Genomic DNA, 9,832 nt, shown 5'->3' with positions numbered 1-9,832 from the left:
ACTGGAGTTGCACAAAAACACCCCAAAAGTTGCTGACCTTTTTTATTTGATATTCGGGTTGCATAACGATCTTAAAATGCCAGTCATCCGAGCATCACCGATAGGTAACTTCATAGTGTTTTAGACAACTTAGGAAAAACACAATGATAAGCAGCTTCACAATTGTAGGTAACTAATTCACAATTGTAGGCAACTAATCTGCAAAGTTAGACAACTAAGCAGTAATGATAGGTAACTAATTATCAATAGCAGGTGATAATCCCCAAGTGCAAGGAATCATCGTAGCAATTTCCAAAGGTGGAAGTGATAAGTATGGAGTGTCGAACCCACAAGGAGCTAAAGGTAAGATCAATATTCTCTCAAGCCCTATCTGCCACTGATACGACTCTACGTACACCGAACGTTTGCTTCCAACTAGCAACGAGAAATAAAACTATGTTGTGGGTATGAAGTGGATAACTTTGCATGATATTGGAGAGGTAAAATATAAAAGTAGGTGTTGTTATCATGAAGTTAGAATATATTACTAAATATTATAAATAGCAAGTGTGGAATGATGGTGGATCGGTGTGCGGAATTGTCCTAGGCAATCGTTAACAAGACCGGTAATCACTATTGCAGTTTCATATGAGGGAGAGGCATAAGCTAACATACTTTCTCTACTTGGATCATATGCACTTATGATTGGAACTCTAGCAAGTATCCGCAACTACTAAAGATCATTAAGGTAAAAACCCAACCATAGCATTAAAGCATCAAGTCCTCTTTATTCCCATACGCAACAACCCCCTTACTCGGGTTTGTGTTTCAGTCACTCACCAACCCACTATAAGCGAATCATGAACGTACTGCAACACCCTACAGCGGGAACTCCTCACGCTTGCGCGACACGGAGGGCACCATAGGACAGCATCAAAGTAAAACATACAACTCATACCAATCTAGATCATCAATCAACCCAAAGACAAAAGATATCTACTCAAAACATCATAGGATGGCAACACATCATTGGATCATAATATGTGGCATAAAGCACCATGTTCAAGTAGGGATTACAGCGGGGTGCGGGAGAGTGGACCGCATAAAAAAGATGAGGGTGATGATGATGATGGTGATGTTGATGAAGACGATCACCGCGGCGATGATTCCCCTCCCAATGGCACTCCGGTGCCACCGAGAGAGAGGAGGAGAGGTTCTGCCCCTTGTACTTCCTCCTCCATGGCCTCCCCCCTAGATGGGGAGAGGTTCTCCCTCTGGTCCTTGGCCTTCATGGTGATGATGGCCCCTCCGGGATCCTCCTCCATGCCCTCCGGTGATGACGGCCCCCTCCGGCAGGGTGCCAGAGAGGGCCTAGATTGGTTTTCGGTGGCTACGGGGGCTTCTGGCGGCGGAACACCCGATCTAGGTTAATTTTCCGAGGTTTCTGTATTTATAGGAATTTTTGGAGTCGGTCTCACGTCAAGGAGGTGCCCGAGGCGTCCACGAGGCAGGACCACACGCCTGGGGGGGGGGGGGGGGCGCGCCCCCCACCCTCGTGGATGCCCCGAGACTCTCCTGGCCCAACTCTTTTACTCCGGGGTCTTCTTTTGGTCCATAAAAAATCGTCAAAAATTGGCACGTCAATTGGACTCCGTTAGATATTCCTTTTCTATAAAACTCAAAAATAAGGAAAAAAACAAAAACTGGCACTGGGCACTAGGTTAATAGGTTAGTCCCAAAAATCATATAAAATAGCATATAAATGCATATAAAACATCCAAGGTTGATAACATAATAGCATGAATACTTCATAAATTATAGATACGTTGGATACGTATCAGCATCCCCAAGCTTAATTCCTGCTCGTCCTCGAGTAGGTAAATGATAAAGAAATAATTTATGAAGTGTGAATGCTAGCAAGTGCATAAGTTTCATCAATGATAGTTCCAATCACTTTTTCTAGCATCATTATATATCATAACAGTAGCTCATTTTCATAAAACTTTTCATGATCAAGTAACAAGCTATTCACATGTTAAAGTATAGATCATAAACTCTCTTAAAACTAACAAACTATATTCTCAGTCATCGAACAATTGCAATTCATCTTATTTTCAGGAAGGGTCTATGTCAGAGCTTTGATTTAGCAAACTCCACATACTCAACTATCATTTAGTCTTTCACAATTGCTGACACTCACGTGATATTTATGGGTTCAAAGTTTTAATCGGACACAGAGAAAGATAGGGGCTTATAGTTTTGCCTCCCAACGTTTTACCTCAAGGGTAATGTCAACAATAATAGTTCATGATAACTTACATCCAATATATATATCAGGATCTTTCCAACACAATGTGCTTGCTAAAGAATAAAATGTAAAAAGTAAAGGTGAAGATCACCATGACTCTTGCATAATGGTAGAAGATAAAAGTAAAAGATAGGCCCTTCGCAGAGGGAAGCAGAGGTTGTCATGCGCTTTTATGGTTGGATGCACAAAATCTTAATGCAAGAGAACATCACTTTATATTGCCACTTGTGATATGGACCTTTATTATGTAGTCCGTCGCTTTTATTTCTTCCACATCACACGATCGTATAAAGCTTATTCTCTCCACATTAATAGATCATACATATTTAGAAGACAATTTTTATTGCATGCACCGATGACAACTTACTTGAAGGATCTTACTCAATCCATAGGTAAGTATGGTGGATTCTCATGGCAAAACTGGTTTAAGGAATGTTTGGAAGCACAAGTAGTATCTCTACTTGGTGCAAAGAATTTGGCTAGCATGAGGGGGAAAAGTAAGCTCAACATGTTGGATGATCCAAAACAATATACTTTATTTCGGATATAAGAAAACATAACCCATTACGTTGTTTTCCTTGTCCGACATCAACCTTTTAGCATGTCATATTTTAATGATTTCTCACAATTACAAAAAATGTCCAAGATAGTATATTTATATGTGAAATCTCTCTTCCTTCAATATTCTTTCATGAATTGTTCAAGTAACCAATTCTACGTTTGCTAACTTTCAATAAGTTTACTACCTATACTTATTCTATGTGAAGTCATTACTCCCCATGGTGTAAGCATATGAAACATTTATAAATTCAGATTTATGATATTCAATTCATTCAACCATTTACTCATAGGATATACTTGAAGCACGTGAGTAAATGACAAACTACCCCAAAAAGATATAAGTGAAGAACACTGAGTAGTCAAATAATTAACTAGCCATGGGAGGATTCTTTTTCATTTAATAATTCAGATCCAATGATTTTATTCAAACAGCAAGTAAGATTGAAAATACGCTCCAAGTAAAACACATATCATGTGACGAATAAAAATATAGCTCCGTGTAAGGTATACCGATAGTTTTGAAGACGAAAGAGAGGACGCCTTCCGGGGCATCCCCAAGCTTAGGTGCTTGAGTCTTCCTTGAATATTACCTTGGGGTGCCTTGGGCATCCCCAAGCTTAGAGTCTTTCCACTCCTTATTCTCCTCATATTGATATCTCACCCAAAACTTGAAAACTTCAATCACACAAAACTTAACGGAACTTCATGAGATAGGTTAGTACGATAAAGAGTAAACCATTCACTTTGGTACTGTCAAAGACAAGGTTCATAATTGTTCTCACACAATGCCTACTGGACCATATCATTTCTACAATTTATATTGAGGAATATAAACCATAGAAACTAGAAAACAAGCAAACTATGCAATGAAAACAGAATATGTCAGAAACAGAACAGTCTGTAATGATCTGAACACTTACCATACTTCTGCTACTCAAAAAATTATGAAATAAATTGGTGGATGTGAGGAATTGGTCTATTAATCTTCTGCAAAAAGAATCAGCACCAAATCACTCTTCTGTAAAAAATGGCAGCTAATCTCGTGAGCGCAAAGTTTCTGTTTTTTATAGCAAGATCACATTAACTTTCACCCAAGTCTTCCCAAAGGTCTTACTTGGCACTTTATTGAAACAAAAGCTATAAAACATGGTTACTACATTATCTTAACCATGAGAACACACAAAAACAGTAAAGTTAAATATTGGGTTGTCTCCCAACAAGCGCTTTTCTTTAATGCCTTTTAGCTAGGCATGATGATTTCAATGATGCTCACATAAAAGATAAGAATTAAAATATAAAGAGAGCATCATGAAGAATATGACTAGCATCTTTAAATCTAACCCACTTCCTATGTCTAGGGATTTTGTGAGTACATAATTTATAGGAGCAAGAATCAACTAGCATAGGAAGGCAAAACAAGTATAACTTCAAAATTTTAAGCACATAGAGAGGAAAACTTGATATTATTGAAACTCCTACAAGCATATGTTCCTCCCTCATAATAATTTTCAGTAGCATCATGAATGAATTTATCAATATAACCATCACATAAAGCATTCTTTTCATTCTCTACAAGCATAGAAATTTTTCTACTCTCCCAATAAGCAAAATTCTTCTCATTCGGAATAGCGGGATCACTAGTTCTTAAAGTTGACACTCCTTCAAACCCGCTTTAGATGATAGTATTATTCATACTCCAAAATATATAAGTGAAGTTCATGTAGCATTCTATAATTAATATAAACTAACCAATATCCAAGCTCAAAATGTATAAGTGAAGCACACAAAGCATTCTATAAAACCATACTCAAAAGATTTAAGTGAAGCACACGAAGTATTATATAAATTTATGAAGGGACATTCTCATACTAGCATGGTTCTTTAAAGAGAAAGAAAAACACAAATGACACAAATCATGTGAACAAAACAAAAACCGAGGTATACCGATATTTGTTGAAGAAGAAAGATGGGATGCCAACCGGGGCATCCCCAAGCTTAGATGCTTGAGTATCCTCTGAAATATTTACTTGGGGTGCCTTGGGAATCCCCAAGCTTGAACTCTTGCCTCTCTTTATTCTTCTCATATTGATAACTCCTTGATCTTCGAACACTTCATCCACACAAAACTTTAACAAAAACTTTGTGAGATCCGTTAGTGTAATAAAGCAAATCACTACCTTTAGGTACTGTTGTGAACTCATTATAAATTCATATTGGTGTAGTATATACTGTATTGCAACTCATCCATGGTTCATACCCTCCAATACTACTCATAGATTCATCTAAATAAGCAAACAACACATGGAAAACAGAATCTGTCTAAAACAGGACAGTCTGTAGTAATCTTGAGGTTTAGTAAACTTCTGTAACTCCAAAAATTATGAAATAAATTTGGCAATTTTACCAATTTATACATAAGTAATGTGCAAAAAGTTTCAGATCCATTTGACTTTCCAGTAAAAAAATGTAAAATCACGCGCTACAGCCAAAATTTCTGTTTTTATTCTGCACATAGTAAACAAGCAATCTAATCATCCTAGAACCAAGACTTGGCACATTAGTTTTATAATACAATGGATATACGCAAGGGGACAATTATTTACAGAGAAACTTCCATGAAAAATTCTACATTGTTTCCGTGAGCATGAACACAAGTGCTCAAGGTCGACCCTCACTTCTTCAATGCATAACTTTCCAATCACTTCTCTTTTTTGAAAAACTTTTTAGGCAAGAGAGGCAAGTAAATTTTTTTGGTATTTTAATTATTTAAATTTTTTTGTATGCTTCACCCACAACTAAACAGAAACAAAAAGGAAAAATAAAATCTACTTAGTGAAGAAAGCAAACAAGCACACACGAGAATATCAACCCCACGCTATTGCTCCCCGGCAACGGCGCCAGAAAAGAGCTTGATAATCCCCAAGTGCAAGGAATCATCGTAGCAATTTTTAAAGGTGGAAGTGATAAGTATGGAGTGTCGAACCCACAAGGAGCTAAAGGTAAGATCAATATTCTCTCAAGCCCTATCTACCACTGATACAACTCTACGTACACCGAACGTTTGCTTCCAACTAGCAACGAGAAATAAAATTACGTTGTGGGTATGAAGTGGATAGCTTTGCATGATATCGGAGAGGTAAAATATAAAAGTAGGTGTTGTTATCATGAAGTTAGAATATATTACTAAATATTATAAATAGCGAGTGTGGAATAATGGTGGATCGGTGTGCGGAATTGTCCTAGGCAATCGTTAACAAGACCGGTAATCACTATTGCAGTTTCATACGAGGGAGAGGCATAAGCTAACATACTTTCTCTACTTGGATCATATGCACTTATGATTGGAACTCTAGCAAGCATCCGCAACTACTAAAGATCATTAAGGTAAAACCCAACCATAGCATTAAAGCATCAAGTCCTCTTTATTCCCATACGCAACAACCCCCTTACTCGGATTTGTGTTTCAGTCACTCACCAACCCACTATAAGCGAATCATGAACGTACTGCAACACCCTACAGCGGGAACCCCTCATGCTTGCGCGACACGGAGGGCACCATAGGACAGCATCAAAGTAAAACATACAACTCATACCAATCTAGATCATCAATCAACGCAAAGACAAAAGATATCTACTCAAAACATCATAGGATGGCAACACATCATTGGATCATAATATGTGGCATAAAGCACCATGTTCAAGTAGGGATTACAGCGGGGTGCGGGAGAGTGGGCCGCGTAAAAGAGATGAGGGTGATGATGATGATGGTGATGTTGATGAAGACGATCACTGCGGCGATGATTCCCCTCCCGATGGCACTCCGGTGCCACCGAGAGAGGAGGAGAGGTTCTCCCCCTTGTACTTCCTCCTCCATGTGTTGGAAATATGCCCTAGAGGCAATAATAAATTAGTTATTATTATTATTATATTTCATTGTTCATGATAATCGTTTATTATCCATGCTAGAATTGTATTGATAGGAAACTCAGATACATGTGTGGATACGTAGACAACACCATGTCCCTAGTAAGCCTCTAGTTGACTAGCTCGTTGATCAATAGATGGTTACGGTTTCCTGACCATGGGCATTGGATGTCGTTGATAACGGGATCACATAGGAGAATGATGTGATGGACAAGACCCAATCCTAAGCCTAGCACAAGATCGTGTAGTTCGTTTGCTAAAGCTTTTCTAATGTTAAGTATCATTTCCTTAGACCATGAGATTGTGCAACTCCCGGATACCGTAGGAGTGCTTTGGGTGTGCCAAACGTCACAATGTAACTGGGTGGCTATAAAGGTTCACTACAGGTATCTCCGAAAGTGTCTGTTGGGTTGGCACGAATCGAGACTGGGATTTGTCACTCCGTGTAAACGGAGAGGTATCTCTGGGCCCACTCGGTAGGACATCATCATAATGTGCACAATGTGACCAAGGAGTTGATCAAGGGATGATGTGTTACAGAACGAGTAAAGAGACTTGCCGGTAATGAGATTGAACAAGGTATCGGGATACCGACGATCGAATCTCGGGCAAGTACTATACCGATAGACAAAGGGAATTGTATACGGGATTGATTGAATCCTTGACATCATGGTTCATCCGATGAGATCATCGTGGAACATGTAGGAGCCAACATGGGTATCCAGATCCCGCTGTTGGTTATTGACCGAAGAGTTGTCTCGGCCATGTCTGCATGACTCCCGAACCCGTAGGGTCTACACACTTAAGGTTCGATGACGCTAGGGTTATAGGGAAAGTATGTACGCGGTTACCGAATGTTTTTCGGAGTCCCGGATGAGATTCCGGACGTCACGAGGAGTTCCGGAATGGTCTGGAGGTAAAGATTGATATATAGGAAGTATGGTTTTGGCCATCGGAAGTGTTCCGGGCATCACTGGTAGTGTACCGGGACCACCGGAGGTGTCCGGGGGTCCACCAGGTGGGGCCACCAGCCCCGGAGGCCTACATGGGATGGGCCAATAGTGGGAAGGGACCAGCCCCTAGGTGGGCTGGGGCGCCTCCCACCAAGGCCCAAGGCGCCTCCAAGAGGGGAAGGGGGCAAACCCTAGGGCAGATGGGCCCTAAGGCCCACCCCAGGTGCGCCTCCCCCTCTCCCCCTTGTCGCCCCCCTGAGTGGATCTGGGGGCTGCCCCACCCCTAGGGAGGAAACCCTAAGTTGGGCGCAGCCCTCCCTCTCCCCCTATATATAGTGAGGCAAAAGGGGCAGCCAACACATGAATTCTCCCCTGTTGGCGCAGCCCTACCCCTCTCCCTCCTCGTCTCTCGTAGTGCTTGGCGAAGCCCTGCTGGAGTCCCGCGCTCCTCCACCACCACCACACCGTCGTGCTGCTGCTGGATGGAGTCTTCCCCAACCTCTCCTTCTCCCCTTGCTGGATCAAGGCGTAGGAGACGTCACCTGACCTGTACGTGTGTTGAACGCGGAGGTGCCGTCCGTTCGGTCTAGGATCATCGGTGATTTGGATCACGACGAGTACGACTCCATCAACCCCGTTCACTTGAACGCTTCCGCTTAGCGATCTACAAGGGTATGTAGATGCACTCTCCTTCCCCTCGTTGCTAGATTACTCCATAGATTGATCTTGGTGATGCGTAGAAAATTTAAATTTCTGCTACGTCCCCAACAGTGGCATCAGAGCTAGGTCTATGCGTAGTTTCTATGCACGAGTAGAACACAAATGTTGTGGGCGTCGATATGTCAATTTCTTGCCGTTACTAGTCTTATCTTGATTCGGCGGCATCGGTGGGATGAAGCAGGCCCGGACCGACCTTACACGTACTCTTACGTGAGGACTGGTTCCACCGACTGACATGGCACTAGTTGGATAAGGTGGCTAAGCGGGTGTCTGTCTCTCCCACTTAGTCGATCGGATTCGATGAAAGGGTCTTATGAAGGGTAAAGAAATTGGCATATCACGTTGGGGTTGTGCCGTTCTTGCTAGAAACCTATAGCAGCCACGTAAAAACTTGCAACAACAATTAGAGGACGTCTACCTTGTTTTTGCAGCATGTGCCGTGTGATGTGATATGGCCAAAGGATGTGATGAATGATATATGTGATGTATGAGATTGATCATGTTCTTGTAATAGGAATCACGACTTGCATGTCGATGAGTATGACAACCGGTAGGAGCCATAGGAGTTGTCTTAATTTATTTATGACCTGCGTGTCAACTTAAACGTCATGTAATTACTTTACTTTATTGCTAAAGCGTTAGCTATAGTAGTAGAAGTAATAGATGACGAGACAACTTCAAGAAGACACGATGATGGAGATCATGATGATGGAGATCATAGTGTCATGCCGGTGACAACGATGATCATGGAGCCCCGAAGATGGAGATCAAAAGGAGCAAAATGATATTGGCCATATCATGTCACTATTTGATTGCATGTGATGTTTATCATGTTTTACATCTTATTTGCTTAGAACGATGGTAGCTTAAATAAGATGATCCCTCACTAAAATTTCAAGAAAAGTGTTCCCCCTAACTGTGCACCGTTGCGAAGGTTCGTTGTTTCGAAGCACCACGTGATGATCGGGTGTGATAGATTCTAACGTTCGAATACAACGGGTGTAAGCCAGATTTACACACGCAATATACTTAGGTTGACTTGACGAGCCTAGCATGTACAGACATGGCCTCGGAACACGGAAGACCGAAAGGTCGAACATGAGTCGTATAGAAGATACGATCGACATGAGATGTTCACCGTTGATGACTAGTCCGTCTCACGTGATGATCGGACACGGCCTAGTCGATTCGGATCATGTTTCACTTAGATGACTAGAGGGATGTCTATTTGAGTGGGAGTTCATTAAATAATTTGATTAGATGAACTCAATTATCATGAACATAGTCTAAATTGTCTTTGCAAATATGTTGTAGATAAATAGCTCACGTTGTAGCTCCCTGTTTCAATACGTTCCTAGAGAAAGATTAAAGTTGAAAGATATTGTAA

This window comes from Triticum urartu, chromosome 4, assembly GCF_003073215.2.
Source record: "Triticum urartu cultivar G1812 chromosome 4, Tu2.1, whole genome shotgun sequence".
NCBI classification, from domain to species: domain Eukaryota; kingdom Viridiplantae; phylum Streptophyta; class Magnoliopsida; order Poales; family Poaceae; genus Triticum; species Triticum urartu.
This window is presented reverse-complemented; position numbering follows the sequence as displayed.